Source organism: Oncorhynchus tshawytscha, linkage group LG18 (genome assembly GCF_018296145.1).
Source record: "Oncorhynchus tshawytscha isolate Ot180627B linkage group LG18, Otsh_v2.0, whole genome shotgun sequence".
NCBI lineage: Eukaryota > Metazoa > Chordata > Actinopteri > Salmoniformes > Salmonidae > Oncorhynchus > Oncorhynchus tshawytscha.
In genome coordinates, this window is record NC_056446.1 from 26,361,542 (window position 1) to 26,375,600 (window position 14,059).

The window sequence follows — 14,059 nt, forward strand, 5'->3', positions numbered from 1 at the left end:
GAAGATGGTTGATCAATTATGTTACATTGTTGCTGGTTTTACACTCCAATCAAGAAACCCTTTGGGAGAGCACCGGTTTTCGTTGGACTACATCTTTACCGAACACTAAAACATTTTTGTTGATACAAGAAGGCAATGTTGTAACATCTGCTGGTGGACAATAAAGTCTCATATGACAATATTTGGCAACAATCTATTGTGTTTAGAAGCCAGTCCATGAGAGTCTCTCTGTTAGTCAGGAGTTCAGGAGAAGTAAGACTGGGTGTTTTTGAGTAGTATAACAGGTCGTGTGAGACCTCCAGTCCCTTCTTTCCTCCTCTTTGGGTGATTCTCTGTCTGTCTCTGTCTGTATTTCCCTCGTTCTCTGTGTCAGTGGGAGCTAGTGCCAGATGGATCCATACACAGCTGTGAACACTTGCAGAACTCCCAGAATTCCCAGCCTGATTGGGCTGCCGATGGGAATGGACATTTGGCTGGACTCCTCACCACATGACTTGGCACAGACACAGCCAGAGGCACAAGCCAATAGGGCCACACGTGTCACTGTCCTCACTGGCTTCTCGTCTCCTTTTTTCAGACACTTTTTAGAAGTCAATAGAGTTGTACTCGTTTCAACTTCATCTAATACTGTCCTTACAGACACACATCTGGACATATATGGCTCTGGTCTATACAGTCTTCACATACACTGATGTGTCTGTCCTTGTATGTTCTCTTCTATATGTATTCAAGTGTCTGTTTCCACATGGTATCTTATTTTTTTATCTGAACATGTCTATCCTCCTTGCTCCTGCCGGATTCTAGTTCCTGTTTTCTAGCTTTCCCAGGTTTGACCATTCTGCCTGCCCTGACCCTGAGCCTGCCTGCCGTTCTGTACCTTGTCACACCACACTTTTTTTTTTCTCAAGATGGCGTAGCAGACAAGCATCTTTTGTCATTGTCTTGTCATATCCAGTGTATATATATTTATATGTATCTTATATATTTTTTCTTCGCATATATTTTTAAAACTATTTTTCTTAACCCCAACTTCAACATACTTTCAAGCAACCCGCCTCACCCAATGTGGTATGGATCTGCTATTTTCTATACTTTAGAACCAGAACCCCCAACAGAATCTAGCCAGCTAACTAACTACTAGCTAGTAGTCATCTAGCCACTGCTAGCGGTCATCAGCTTACCTTTAGCCCGGACAACTCCTGCCAGTCTGCACAGGATGATTCAACCCAGAGCTTATCGGACTACTTTTTCTCCATATCACGGGATTCCTACTGCAAGCTCTGAACCTCTTCACTTGGATCATCACAGCTTGCTAGCTGCTATCCGATTGGCTTCTCCTGGCTAACGTCTCTGTCCCGAAGCAAGCACCAATTAGCCTGGAGCTAGCCTATGCTAGGCCCATCTCCCAGCTAGCTGAAGAGGTCCATCAGCCACTCCTTGGGCTACAATACCTATTTTGCCAATCGGCCTGGACCATTTTTATTGCCGATACGGAGCCCCGTCGATCCATCACGACTGGTCTGCCGACGTAACCACACGAGGGGGGCTACAACAGTCTTCTTCCATCGCAAAGTCCCTCTAAGGCCCTTCTGCTAGCCCACTAGCTGTCTGAATCGCCGTGTCTCCAGCCCGTCCAGCTACTCATTGGACCCTATGATCACTCGGCTACGCATGCCTCTCCCTAATGTCAATATGCCTTGTCCATTGCTGTTTTGGTTAGTGATTATTGTCTTATTTCACTGTAGAGCCTCCAGCCCTGCTCAATATGCCTCAACTAACCCTCTTGTCCCACCTCCCACACATGCGGTGACCTCACCTGGTTTAATTGACGTCTCCAGAGACAATACCTCTCATCGTCACTCAATGCCTAGGTTTACCTCAACTGTATTCACATCCTACCATACCTTTGTCTGTACATTATGCATTGAATCTATTCTATTCTAAGAAATTTGAACCAGGAACAGATATAGCCCGTGGTTCACTCCAGACCTGACTGCACTTGAAAAGCATAAAAACATCCTGTGGCGTACGGCATTAGCATCGAATAGCCCCTGCGATATGCAACTTTTCAAGGAAGTTAGGAACCAATATACACAGGCAGTTAGGAAAGCAAAGGCTAGCTTTTTCAAACAGAAATTGGCATCCTACAGCACAAATTCCAAAACGTTCTGGGACACTGTAAAGTCCATGGAGAATAAGAGCACCTCCTTCTGGGACACTGTAAAGTCCATGGAGAATAAGAGCACCTCCTTCTGGGACACTGTAAAGTCCATGGAGAATAAGAGCACCTCCTTCTGGGACACTGTAAAGTCCATGGAGAATAAGAGCACCTCCTCCCAGCTGCCCACTGCACTGAGGCTAAGAAACACTGTCACCACCGATAAATTCACAATAATTGAGAATTTCAATAAGCCTGGCCACCCCTACCCTGGTCAACAGCCCTGCACCTCCCACAGCAACTTGCACAAGCCTCCCCCACTTGTCCTTCACCCAAATTCAGATAGTTCCAAAATCTGGATCCCTACAAATCAGCAGGGCTAGACAATCTGGACCCTCTCTTTCTAAAAATTATCAGCCGAAACTGTTGCAACCCCTATTACTAGCCTGTTCAACCTCTCTTTCGTATCGTCTGAGATCCCCAAAGATTGGAAAGCTGCCGCAGTCATCCCCCTCTTCAAATAGGGAGACACTCTAGACCCAAACTGCTATAGACCTATATCTATCCTAGCCTGCCTTTCTAAGGTCTTCAAAAGCCAAGTTAGCAAACAGATCACCAACCATTTCGAATCCCGTTGGTCATGGGTGCACCTCAGCCATGCTCAAGGTCCTAAACAATATCATAACCGCCATCGATAAGAGACAATACAATGCAGCTGTATTCATCGACCTGGCCAAGGCTTTCGACTCTGTCAATCACCACATTCTTATCAGCAGACTCAACAGCCTTGGTTTCTCAAATGACTGCCTCGCCTGGTTCACCAACTAATTCTCAGATAGAGTTCAGTGTGTCAAATTGGAGGGCCTGTTGTCCGTACCTCTGGCAGTCTCTATGGGGGTGCCACAGGGTTCAATTCTCGGGCCGACTCTTCTCTGTATACATCAATGATGTTGCTCTTGCTGCTGGTGATTCTCTGATCCATCTCTACGCAGACGACACCATTCTGTTCTTCTTCTGGCCCTTCTTTGGACACTAAAGCAAAGAAGGGCCAACAAAGCCTCCTTCACTCATGCTGCCAAACATACCCTCGTAAAACTGACTATCCTGCCGATCCTTGACTTCGGCGATGTCATTTACAAATTAGCCTCCAACACTCTACTTAACAAATTGGATGCAGTCTATCACAGTGCCATCCATTTTGTCACCAAAGCCCCATATATTACACACCACTGCGACCTGTATGCTCTGGTTGGCTGGCCCTTGCTTCATATTCATCGCCAAACCCACTGGCTCCAGGTCATCTATAAGTCTTTGCTAGGTAAAGCCCTGCCTTATCTCAGCTCACTGGTCACCATAGCAGCACCCACCCGTAGCACACGCTCCAGAAGGTATATTTCACTGGTCACCCCCAAAGCCAATTCCTACTTTGGCCGCCTTTCCTTCCAGTTATCTGCTGCCAATGACTAGAACAAATTGCAAAAATCACTGAAGCTGGAGACTCATATCTCCCTCACTAACTTTAAGCTCCAGCTGTCAGAGCAGCTCACAGATCACTGCACCTGTACATAGCCCATCTGTAAATAGCCCATCCAACTACCTCATCCCCACACTGTTATTTATTTGGTTGCTCCTTTGCACCCCAGTTTCTCTACTTGCACATTCATCTTCTGCACAGCAATCACTCCAGTGTTTAACTGCTAAATTGTAATTATTTCACCACTATGACCTATTTATTGCCTTACCTCTCTTATCTTACCTCATTTGCACACACTGTATATATATATATTTTTCTCTATTGTGTTATTGACTGTATGTTTGTTTATTCCATGTGTAACTCAGTGTTGTTGTATGTGTCTCACTGCTTGGCTTTATCTTGGCCAGGTTTCAGTTGTAAATGAGAATTTGTTCTCAACTAGCCTACCTGGTGAATTATTTAAGAAAAAAAAAAACCACTGGATTATTGGCCGATCTGGACCTTTTGGACTCTGATCTGGATTACTAACCTCTGCCTGCCCTTGATCTGTCGTTTTGACTGCCCCCATTCTAGTAATAAACTTTTGTTACTTCGACACTGTCTGCATCTGAGTCTTCCCTAAAACGTGATGTAGTGCTTATAATTGTATTCCCTTTTGTAACACTCCATTGACATACATAATAAGCTCTGTATGAGTCTTCAGATAACACACTGCTTGACCACGTGTCTGTCTATGCAGAGGAACCCAAGGCCCTTTGGCTGGCGCCAGTACAGTTGACATGATGGGTCAATTGTACAGTTTCCTATCCTGCATTTTTCTGCTGTCTTTGGGAGGCTTGACCAACCCTTTGATAAACAGATCTACATGAGCAGCAGCTATCACATCAGTGACAGACAGACAGACAGACAGACAGACAGACAGACAGACAGACAGACAGACAGACAGGCAGACAGACAGGCAGACAGACAGACAGACAGACAGACAGGCAGACAGACAGACAGACAGACAGACAGACAGACAGGACAGACAGACAGACAGACAGACAGACAGACAGACAGACAGACAGACAGACAGACAGACAGCAGGCAGGAGGCAGACAGACAGACAGACAGACAGACAGACAGACAGACAGACAGACAGACAGACAGACAGACAGACAGACAGACAGACAGACAGACAGACAGACAGACAGACAGACAGACAGACAGACAGAGAGAACCCTATATAGAAGAATGGTGGACGTGTCAGGAAGCTGGCTGTGCTGTTGGATCTGAAATATTAAACTAATAAATATGAGAGAGGATGTCTCTGTGTCAGGCCAACAGGGACCTCTCCTCTCACTGCTGATATCAGCGGGTTTCATATTATTTCATTATTTCACTGCTATTTTTATTCTATTTCATTCTGTTCTAGGATTTCTTTCATGGATGTAATGAGCTTCAGATGTGTTCGCTGTGCGGCAGCCGGCCTTGGCTCACAGGTTCGTCACAGAAACTGTTTAACTGGATTAATAACCTGGATCAGGGGCAAATGATGGTGGAGCATCAAGCTTGTAATAACATTGTAATAATATGGTCAATTAGCAGACTTTTCCCCAAAGCTGTCAACACATAGGCCTACAGCATATTCAGTGTACATGGCTATGGTGTTGCAAGCATCATGCACCAACCAAACAATTGGAAGCAATTCATTTCCAATTGGTGGTACTGTAACTCGTAACCCTGCTTCCAAGGCATTCCAATGACCCAGACACATTCCAAACTGAGGTCCTCATAGTGAACAATACCAGCTAACACTGCTGTTACTGGGACCTGTTGGTTAGGGTACTGTCCAACCATGCCACATCTACACAGTCACATGGGAGATGAGTGAGTGGCGCTCTCTGGTGACTCAGCAGGAATGTACGCATCATCATTATGAGCCCAAAGATCACCAAGAGGCTCCTTTATTAGAGACAAGAGGAGGGAGAGGGTGATGGGGGGATTAGAGGTGTTGTTTATATTCATGTTTTGTGGGGGGTTTTCAGCGTGTTTTTCCAGCCAGAGGAGTGGATGGAGGAGACAGGGGGAGATCAAAGTAAGCATATTAGACAGCGGGACGCTTCAGAACACTCACTGGCCTCAGCTGACATCACAGCTTTCTGTGTCCTCGGTACACTCTTAGAAAAAAATAGGTGCTATCTAGAACCTAAAATGGTTCTTCGGATGTCTCCATGGGATAACCCTTGAAGAACCCTTTTTGGTTTCAGGTAGAACCATTTTGGGATCCATGTAGGACCCTTTCCACAGAAGGACAGCCGAAGAAACCTTTTGGAACCCTTTCTTCTAAGAATGTAGGGATGGGTATTTGACATTTGTTGACTGTTCAAGTACTTGCATGTTTATTTTTTTGAGTAATAGAGTACTCGGAATGGATAATATACTGAACAAAAATTTAAACACAACGTGCAATAATTTCAACGATTTTACTGAGTTACAGTTCATATAAGGAAATCAGTTCATTTTAATTAATTAATTAGCGATGGGTGGGCTTGGGATGGCATAGGCCCACCCATTTGAGAGCCAGGTCAGCCAATCAGACTGAGTTTTCCCCCACAAAAGAGGTTTATTACAGACAGAAATACTCAGTTTCATCAGGTGAAGAAGCCGGATGTGGCGATCCATGGTCTGCAATGTGAGGCCAGTTGAACGTACTACTAAATTCTCCAACTTTGGAGGTGGCTTATGGTAGAGATATAAACACTCAATTATCTGGCAACAGCTCTGGTGGACATCCCTGCAGTCAGCATACCAGTGTCATGCTCCCTCAAAACTTGAGACATCTGTGGTATTGTTTTGTGTGACAAAACTGCACATCTTAGAGTGGCCTTTTATTGTCCCCAGCACAAGGTGCACCCATGTAATGATCATGGTGTTTAATCAGCTTCTTTAAACGCCACACCTGTCAGGTGGATGGATTATCTTCACAAAGGAGGAATGCTCACTAACAGGGTCGTAAACAAATTTGTGCACAAAATGTATTTGTGAGAAATAAAATTTTTGTGAATATGGAACATTTCTGGGATCTTTCAGTTCATGAAACATGGGACCAACACTTTCTATGTTGTATTTATATTTTTGTTCAATGTATATATGTTTTTAGAACAGAAAGGCAAGGCCTGCAATGGAAAAAACATGTTCTAACATGTTCTAAGTTCTAACTGTGAGTTGTTACCCCACTTTTCCACCAACGCACCTGCAAGTTCCCGGACATTTCTGGGGGGAATGGCCCTAGCTCTCACCCTCCAATCCAACAGGTCCCAGACATGCTCAATGGGATTGAGATCCGGGCTCTTCGCTGGCCATGACAGAACACTGACATTCCTGTCTTGCAGGAAATCACACACAGAACGAGCAGTATGGGTGGTGGCATTGTCATGCTGGAGGATCATGTCAGGATGAGCCTGCAGGAAGGGTACCACATGAAGGAGAAGGATGTCTTCCCTGTATCGCACATCGTTGAGATTGCCTTCAATGACAACAAGCTCAGTCCAATGATGCTGTGACACACCGCCCCAGACCATGACGGACCCTCCACCTCCAAATCGGTCCCGCTCCAGAGTACAGGCCTCGGTGTAACGCTCATTCCTTCGACAATAAACGCGATTCCGACCAAAAACCTTGACTCGTCAGTGAAGAGCACTTTTTGCCAGTCCTGTCTGGTCCAGCGACGGTGGGTTTGTGCCCATAGGCAACGTTGTTGCCGGTGATGTCTGGTGAGGACCTGTCTTACAACAGGCCTGCATGCCGTCAGTCCAGCCTCTCTCAGCCTATTGCGGACAGTCTGAGCACTGATGGAGGGATTGTGCGTTCCTGGTGTAACTCAGGCAGTTGTTGTTGACATCCTGTACCTGTGATGTTCGGATGTACCGATCCTGTGCAGTTGTTGTTACACGTGGTCTGCCACTGCGAGGACGATCAGCTGTCCGTCCTGTCTCCCTGTAGCGCTGTCTTAGGCTTCTCACAGTACGGACATTGCAATTTATTTCCCTAGGCACATCTGTAGTCCTCATGCCTCCTTGCAGCATGCCTAAGGCACGTTCACGCAGGGACCCTGGGCATCTTTCTTTTGGTGTTTTTCAGAGTCAGTAGAAAGGCCTCTTTAGTGTCCTCTTTAGTGTCCATTTTCATTAATTATTTATGGTTCATTGAACAAGCATGGGAGACAGTGTTTAAACCCTTTACAATGAAGATCTGTGAAGTTATTTAGATTTTTACGAATATCTTTGAAAGACAGGCTCCTGAAAAAGGACGTTTCTTTTTTTGATGAGTTTATATTCATATGCCATTTAAGATCCATTTATTGAAATCGTGGGACACAATCTTCAAAAAGGTAGTAACCTCAGCAGTGGTGTCTGCTTGTAGAAGCCGTTGTATGGTTGTGCAATGGCATATCCTTGTTCTGTTAATTTAGCAGACAAAATGCTCTTATTTCAGTGCGAAGTGATGCGCATCTCACATCAGTTATTCTCAAGGAGTGATCATTTGAAACACGCTTATTTTGGCACGTTATTCATTTTACATTGAACACTGCATGGTGATGAACTAAGACCACAACTTCTGTTTGGTGAGTATCATTCAATCAATCAAATGTATTTATAAAGCCTTTTTTACATCAGCCGATGTCACAAAGGGCTATACAGAAACCCAGCTTAAGACCCCAAACAGCAAGCAATGCAGATGTAGAAGCACGGTGTCCTGGAAAAACTCCTTAGAAAGGCTGGAACCTTGGAAGAAACCTAGAAAAGAACCAGTCCTGTTCTGTCTGAGTAGGCCTAGGCTTAATTATTATGATGAAAATATGCACTTTGTATTTGGGTTCCGGCGCTGACATTGATGGCCGCCTTGCTTCGAGTTCTTAGGAAACTATGCAGTGTTTTTTGGTATTATTTCTTACACTGTTATCCCAGGAAATCTTAGGTATTATATGTACATGTTCTTATTCATTCATTTACACTTGTGTGTAAAAGATAGTTGTTGTGAAATTGTTAGATTACTTGTTAGATATTACTGCATGGTCGGAACTAGAATCACAAGCATTTCGCTACACTTGCATCTGCTAACCGTGTTTGTGACCAATAAAATGTGATTTGATTGAATGTTTTTTCATATTTTGAGTGTGGAACCTGTCTATGTTTAACTGTTTTACAGTTAATTTTGTGCAATTCTACACACTTTGCCTACCCTCGGTTCGTTCGAGGCTACTCTTTGCCATGGGGCATAGACATTTAGCAATTGTATAACTCATTTCATGCAATATTTGACAGAGATGCGCGCCGACAGAAAGATGCCTCAATCTCAGATAAAGCATCCGAGAGAGCGAAACAGCGCCCCTCTGTCTCCTTATGTGTAGACCATGCGTCTGATGCTGTCTGGACAAAAGGAGTATGTGTAACGGTTTTCTGTAGGCAAAGGAGAGTCAGACCAAAATGCGGCGTGGCTATTGCGATCCATGTTTAATGAAACAAAGTAAACACAAATCAAAAACAATAACACGAAAACCGAAACAGCCTAATACTGGTGCAAAGTAACACAGAGACAGAACAAGGACAATCACCCACAAAAACCCAACACCAAACAGGCTAACTAAATATGGTTCCCAATCAGAGACAATGACGAACACCTGCCTCTGATTGAGAACCATATTAGGCCAAACATAGAATGCCCACTCAGATCACACCCTGACCAACCAAAACATAGAAACATACAAAGCAAACTATGGTCAGGGTGTGACAGTATGGCATGTCATACTTTTTCTGACCAGACAAAATCAGATACATGGGCTACATATAGTAAGACAGAGGGGTGCTGTTTGGCTCGCTAGTTTCAGCAGAGAAGAAGAGGCGAAGCGAGAGGACTCACTCTCACAAAAATCTGTCCTGAAAAAGCCCAATGCGTTTCTATGGGCATAATTTGCAGACCTAAGCTTGCGCCTATTTGGGGAGCCAGCAATTTGTGTATCGTGGTGGGGTAGTGTTAACAAGGGCAGTATTATGTTTATGTTTGGTTGGTGTGGTGTTCCCGGGGTCCTTGGTGATTCCCGGTTTTATGGTAGGGGAATTCTCTTGTTTTCTTTAATAGGATGTCGGTGGGCGGAGCCGGGAGGGTCGTAAGCAAATTGGGACACACTTGGGCTCGGATTTGTTTTGACACCTCTCATTATCACCATCGATACACGCAACCACTCACTTACACTACTGATTACTGACTACACACACCATTGTTAATTGTATATAGTTTACTTTAGTTAATAAATATATTTTTGTTATTCCTTGATCTCTGCGTTGTCTCCCTTTTTGTTACGGGCTACGAGCCAGTTTGTGACAAGATAATGTGTCTTGAGTATAATTTAAAATGTTGAGACAAGAAGAAGGGGAATGGTGGGTGGCGAAGATATGTCCTTCTCTCTCCAGAATGCATGCACTCAGCTCTCCAGAATGTGCTCCGCTGTCTCCTGCCAATTCTTGCACATTCATTGATTCATTGTGCCGATTGTTTGCCCTTTGATTGTTTATTTTTATTAATTCCCCATTACATACAGTACCAGTCAAAAGTTTGGATACACCTACTCATTCAAGGCTTTTTCTTCATTTATTTGTTGTTGAATTTTGTAGAATAATAGTGGAGACATCAAAACTATGAAATAACACATATGGAATCATGTAGTAACCAAAAAAGTGTTAAACAAATCAAAATATATGTTATATTTGAGATTCTTCAAAGTAGCCATCCTTTGCCTTGATGACAGCTTTGCACACTCTTGGCATTCTCTTAACCAGCTTCATGAGGTAGTCACCTGGAATGTATTTCAATTAACAGGTGTGCCATGTTAAAAGTTAATTTGTGTAATTTCTTTCCTTTTTAATGCGTTTGAGTAAATCAGTTGTGTTGTGACAACGTAGGGCTGGTGTACAGAAGATAGTCCTATTTGGTAAAAGACCAAGTCCATATTATGGCAAGAACAGCTCAAATAAGCAAAGAGAAACAACAGTCCATCATTACTTTAAGACATGAATGTCAGCCAATACGGAACATTTCAAGAACTGTGAAAGTTTCTTCAAGTGCAGTCACAAAAACCATCAAGCACTATGATGAAACTGGCTCTCATGAGGACCACCACAGGAAAGGAAGACACAGAGTTACCTCTGCTGTAGAGAATACAATGCTTCTACACCTGCATTGCTTGCTGTTTGGGCTTTTAGGCTGGGTTTCTGTACAGCACTTTGAGATATCAGCTGATGTAAGAACGGCTATATAAATACATTTGATTTGATACATTTATTAGAGTTAACTGCACCTCAGATTGCAGCTCAAGTAAATGCTTCACAGAGTTCAAGTAACAGACACATCTCAACATCAACTGTTCAGATGAGACTGTGTGAATCAGGCCTCCATGGTCGAGTTGCTGCAAAGAAACCACTACTAAAGGACACCAATATGAAGAAGAGACTTGCTAGGGCCAAGAAATACGAGCAATGGACATTAGACCAGTGAAAATCTGTCCTTTGGTCTGATGAGTCCAAATTTCAGATTTTTGGTTACAACAGCCATGTCTTTGTGAGACGCAGAATAGGTGAACGGATGATCTCTGCATGTGTGGTTCCCACCGTGAAGCATGGAGGAGGTGTGATGGTGGGGGGGTGCTTTACTGGTGACACTGTCAGTGATTCATTTGGAATGCAAGGCACACTTAACCAGCACGGCTACCACAGCATTCTGCAGCGATACGCCATCCCATCTGGTTTGCGCTCAGTGCGACTAGCATTTGTTTTTCAACAGGACAATGACACAATAACCCAACACAGACAAATAGAAAGGGAGGCAGACAGGCGGAGTAGAGCGATTGAAGGAACCTGAATTTAAATCTGGATATTTTCTACTGTTTTTATTTGTCGGCTTTAGGCATATGTATTTTACTTAGTTCATGATTCAAGTTATAGGCCTGCTGTTGCATTGCCCTGATTGGCCTAATTTCTTGTACCACCAATGTATCACGGTGTATCAATGTGTCCATAGAGGCAAAGGCTGGTGTTCTTGCATTCGTTGAATATTTACTTTTAGATTTTTATAATTTTAATTCAGATTTTTATGATTAACCATGTGACAATAAATTTGACAAATGAAAACATGATATTTTTTTTAAATGACACTTCCTCAAAAATGCTCATATAAAAATAATCATAACTGGCATACGGATAGTTAGAAATGGTAGGATATATTGGTTGCTACTGTAGGATGAATGAGAGAATGTTAAAATGATATGTGAAGCATTTTCTCCATTGTGTTTGATGGTAAGCTCCGGTAAGGCTACATTATGATCAAATAGCCACAGTTGCCTACTTGGCCACTGTTAAAAATGTAAGCTAAAGCTGTTACAGCCTCAGGGTTCACAGTAAACGCGCGCTGGAAGTTGCACAGAATTTTCACAATGTTCATGTTTGCGCTCAGCAGACCTGAAATTTGCTCAGTGCCGAAGAAAATTAGAGGAACATTGGTTGAGACCCCACATGATCTGCCCCCCAAAATTATTGTGGGGCTGTGGGCGCATCCCTGACATAAGCTAAACAATTCTAAATGGCACAAAGTAGTCTAAGTGAAAAATAGACAAGACGCAATTATTCCAAAACTGCAGCTCATTGTTGAAACACATATTTCCCTACTTCAATCAATCAGTCCATTTTGAATTTGTGCTAAAACTTTTGTCATTGGCAAGGAATGTAGCTTGTGTATCCCATTAGTTGGAGGCATTTTTATATGCCCACCATCCCACTGTTTTTAGAGGCATTTATTTCTGTAGGCCTAACGGGAGCTTGTGTGTGAACTCAGCAAGCGTGTAGAGTGAGGAGTCAGAATGCATGCAGACATGGAGGGGAAAGGGAATTTAGGGAGAGGAACTGTGTATTGCTGGCCTTTGTTTCTTTTTTGTTATGCACCGAAAAGAAAATGTCCATTGTCTTCACATTTAAAAAAATCTTTGGTTAAAGACAGAGTTTTGACGTCCGTTCTCATGTGCATCCCTAGTCCTTGGTCACCATGTCACATGATCCAAGTTCTGTCAGGGAAGTCCACTCAGACCCATGTCATGTGGACCCTGGCCTGTCAAGACCCTGGCCTGTCAAGTCCCTGAGCCTGGCCTGTCAAGACCCTGGTCTGTCAATACCCTGGCCTGTCAAGATCCTAGACTGTCAAGACCCTGGCCTGTCAATACCATGGATTGTCAAGACCCTGGCCTGTCAAGATCCTAGACTGTCAAGACCCTGGCCTGCCAAGATCCTAGACTGTCAAGACCCTGGCCTGTCAAGACTCAATAGCATTGGGATTGAGAAGTACAAAGTGTGACCATTTGTTCTGGAAACAACTTTCTCAACTGACTCCATTGTCTCCAAATCACTGATCTGTCATAATGATACTTCATACACAGACCCAGTCCCATGTATTATGTACACCAGGGATGGGCAACTTTTATGAGGGTGGGGTCACAAAAAAACTGAATTCATCATGAGGGGCTGCAGTGGCCCACGGGTCTACGTACACACACATGCAGTCAGAGCCGGCCTTAGCGTTTTGAGGGCCTTAAGCAAAATTGCTGATGTACCCGGCAAACAATGCGGGCTGCTGTCCAGGATCTTGATTGGCCCTCCGTCTCTGTAGGAGATTAAATCCTTTCCCCCCCTCATCAATCTAAGCACAATACCCCATAATGACAAAGCAAAAAAACATTTTTTTTGTCATGTTTGCACATGTATAACAAAAATAAATATCACATTTACATAAGTGTTCAGACCCTTTACTCAGTACTTTTTTGAAGCACCTTTGGCAGCGATTACAGCCTCGAGTCTTCTTGGGTATGAGACTAGCTTGGCACACCTGTATTTGGGGAGTTTCTCCCATTCTTCTCTGCAGATCCACTCAAGTTCTGTCAGGTTGGATGGGAAACGTCGCTGCACAGCTATTTTCAGGTCTCTCCAGAGATATTCGTTCGGGTTCAAGTCCGGGCACTGGCTGGGCCACTCAAGGACATTCAGAGACTTGTCCTAAAGCCATTCCTGCGTCGCCTGTGTGCTTAGGGTCATTGTCCTGTTGGAAGGTGAACCTTCACCCCAGTCTGAAGTCCTGAGTGCTCTGCAGCAGGTTTTCATCAAGGATCTCTCTGCAATTTGCGCTGTTCATCTCTCCCTCGATCCGATCCTGACTAGTCACCCAGTCCCTGCTGCTGAAAAACATCCCCACAGCATGATGGTGCCACCACCATACTTCACCATAGGGATGGTGCCAGGTTTCCTCCAGGTTTCCTCCAGACTTGACGCTAGGCATTCAGGCCAAAGAGTTCAATCTTGGTTTCATTTAGGTGCCTTTTGGCAAACTTTTGTCAAACTCCAAGCAGGCTG

General features: G+C 43.9%; 1 protein-coding gene across 1 annotated transcript in view; it reads right to left on the minus strand.

The window, feature by feature from the left end:
• LOC112217378 (fibronectin type III domain-containing protein 1) overlaps positions 1–14,059 on the minus strand; it is a 121,013-nt gene that overhangs the window by 14,975 nt on the left and 91,979 nt on the right. The gene's annotated exons all lie outside the window — the stretch shown is intronic.